General features: G+C 46.3%; 1 long non-coding RNA gene across 1 annotated transcript in view; it reads left to right on the forward strand.

The window, feature by feature from the left end:
- LOC109531596 (uncharacterized) overlaps nt 1–3,259 on the forward strand; it is an 18,287-nt gene extending 15,028 nt beyond the window's left edge. The window contains exon 6 of the long non-coding RNA XR_002171202.1: nt 3,233–3,259. This is a non-coding gene — a long non-coding RNA (uncharacterized LOC109531596). The remainder of the gene's footprint in view (nt 1–3,232) is intronic.

A 3,259-nucleotide genomic window follows, 5' to 3' on the forward strand; every position in this document is an offset into this window, starting at 1 on the left:
CCCCCGGGGGGTTCAAGTTTTTTTTTTTTTTTTTTTTTTGCTTTGTCGAGACGTCGCTTCCCACCGGCAAACGAACCACCGAACGAGCCCCTTGAATCCCGCCTCACATATCTTTTGTGGTCGTCACGTATCATCTCGTTGGCACTTTTATGTGACGCGACTTTTTACTTTTCACATCTTTTTTTTGGATGCCAATTTGCTTCCCACCGGCAAACGAACCACCGAACCAGCCCCTTGAATCCCGCCTCACATATCTTTTGCGGTCGTCACGTATCATCTCGTTGGCACTTTTAATGTGACGCGACTTTTTACTTTTCACATCTTTTTTTTTTGGATGCCAATTTTTGAATTGCCCCAATGGCATCGTTGAACATTTTCAGAAAACCAAGACCAAAAAAAACTTTTTTTTTAACCCTTCCATGCACCAATAACGATAACCTGTAACCCGATAACATGGTAAACTGTCCACTGTCGTAGCCGCTGTCCCCCAAAAGGATTAATTGACTTCATAACAGTCATTTCAAAATCACTTCCTGTCTATTATGAGGCTAAACGTTCTGTTTCCTCATACAACAAGAAAATCGTCGGCCAACATGCGCTTTGTATTTGCGATAAATGTTTCTGACAGTTCACGCCGGGCTGCGGCATTCTTACAGACTCTTGCCAGTGCGCATCCGATTTTTTTTTTCTTTTTCGGGGGGGCGTCCGTGAGCTCAAGACCGCAGCTATATAAAGCAGCTGTAATTACATATGTTCAAAAACAAGGCAGCTGAACCTCAGAGGCCCCCGCGTGATCTTTTCATCGACCTAAAAAAAATCTCCAGAATCGCAGTACGCAACAAGAAAACCAAAAACGCCACCGCTTCTCTATCCCCGTCTTTCAACCGTCATTCCTCAATAAAAATCGCAACGACTGAAGTCAGCAGTCGCTCTCAATAGCACTGTTTTTATCGCCACACAACCTCCCATTGTTTTTGTGTAACCCGTTGTTGCTAAGCAGGTTTCGCAGGGCCCCAAAACACTTCAATACATTTATGTCATAATAATTGCTCTTTATTTCATGTCAACACGTTTCGAACACATCTGTCTTTTGACTCCCAGCGCGCGCTTTTAAGTGGCTTTCCGACACCGGTCGACTATAAAACCGATGATTCTCCCGAAATGCACTTTTGACTGGAGGGCATCTCTTTAGAGTTCAGGGTGCGCTTTAAACCCTTTCATGCACCCAATAATGATAACGTGTAAACCTGATCACATGATAGGCTGTCCACTGTAGTAACCGCTGTCCCTCAAAGGGTTAAATTCCCCCCCCCCCTCCACTTTTTTTTTTTTTTTAGTCCGGCATCTGTGGAAACGGCTCATCATACCTCCTCGTCTGTTGTCTCACCGAAATGACTGAAAAGACCAACGGGGGGGCACGCTAAGGCTTGCTCACGTTTGTTCGCAATGGACTCCTCTTGTCGCCTGCGGAGTTTCGTGTCTTTGCCGGGTTTTTTATTTTTATTTTTTTTATTGCTAATTTCATCCAGAATGTGGTGGATAGATGACATCGGTCCAAACAAAACTGAAACGAGACGGCCGGGAAAAGGCGGGAAAAAGGGGTTACAGGCTTGGATCTGGATGACATCATGGATTGATGTTGTGCATGTGTGCGGCAAATAGCTCTAATGCTGTGCCCTGGGTTTTTCTTTTTCGCGTCTTATTAATTTTGAAGGCTTAGTCAGTCATTTTATCGATGAAGATTTCGATTGGACGCGCATAGAATCGGATGAGAACCACCATTTATTGAATTCTGACTTACGATGAGCCAAAGTCAGCCACATATACAATTTTATGCTTCTATAATTGAAGAGGACAGAATATCCCGAAACGGTATGTAATTTAGGGAGTGGGGGGGATGAAGGGAGTAGGACAGGAGGTGAGGGAGGCTCGAGGAAAAGGAAAACCTGAATGAGTGACGTGGAGGAGGACAACCTGAATCATTGGGGGTCTGAGGAGAAGATCAAAGGAAGAGGAGGAGGTGACCCGGATGGAGGAGGAGGACCCGAGTTGGGCGTGCGACTAAGCCGCAGAAGGAAATCCTGAGTTAATCATGAGCAGGCGGAAGAGAGGAAATGAGACAGGTGGACCGTAGGAAACACGTTGGAGAAGGAACGGCGTGGAAGATGAGGAGACATGTTTGGTGGGGAAAGGGCAGACCTTGTCTAAGCGCAGCGAGGGGGAGAAAACTCCACATGTCAAAGCTTGTCGACGTCATCATGGACTTTTAACACTTGTGCTCGCTCGCTCGCTGGCTCACTCGCTCGGTCGGGGTTGGAGACGTCACATGCCGGCGGCGAGATGTGCCGCGTACGTGCCGAACGCTGCGCCGCGCCGCGCGGAGGAGCATGAATGAGGAGCACCTGAACAGTATTTTTGGAGTGGATGCACGTGAGGCTGCTCGCCAGGGATGAGTTGGCTCCTCTTGTGGATTCTCACTGCAGTTGGGATTCAACAGGTACCGCGTTGACAATTTTTTTACTCCCCCTGCCCTGATTTCAATAGCGAACGCTTGTAAATACGTTCGCGTTGTTAATGAAGCCGATTTAGAATGTAGCAAAAATAATCCAAACGACATGAGAAGTAGCCTTCAAACGTGGATTTTGGCAGACTTCATTAAGTCGACTTGGCGACCTCGTGTGGCCACTAGGGTCACTGCGTCACGAATGCTGCCCTTCAAATGGACTTTTTAGCCCTCAAAATGAATTGCGGTTTGTTGTTATTGCTCCTATGATCTACAAAGCTTTTTCTACATGCTACATTTCTTCCAATTTTTTGAATGAGGAAACCATGTTTCTCCAGGCAAAAAAAAAAACAAAAAAAACATCGAGGGACACTTTAGTTTTGGTAACCGAAGGCTGGAGCTCATCCATCATCCACATAAACCTCAGGCGACAGGAGGTGCAGATGAAACATGCCGAGGCAGGACGCTCATCATTTTTTAAAAATTATTCGACGTGGGGACAGACGATCAGCATCCATTTGTGTGAAAAATAGGAAACAGATCATATTTGTCAAATAGTTCCACCCAGCAGCCACTGAATGTCGTAACGACGTACATTTAGGGGCTTTTGACAGTCCTGACGGACCTCTGAGACAAACCATAATTACGATGTTTGCCCGTGACGCTGGATTTCAAGAATATCCTGCAGTTTTGAGTCTCACATGTTTTTCCATCCTCCTTCTCCGACAGGCGTCCTCCCAGAATTCCCCTGCCATG

This window comes from Hippocampus comes, unplaced genomic scaffold (genome assembly GCF_001891065.2).
Source record: "Hippocampus comes isolate QL1 unplaced genomic scaffold, H_comes_QL1_v1.1 scaffold16, whole genome shotgun sequence".
Classification (NCBI taxonomy): Eukaryota; Metazoa; Chordata; class Actinopteri; order Syngnathiformes; family Syngnathidae; genus Hippocampus; species Hippocampus comes.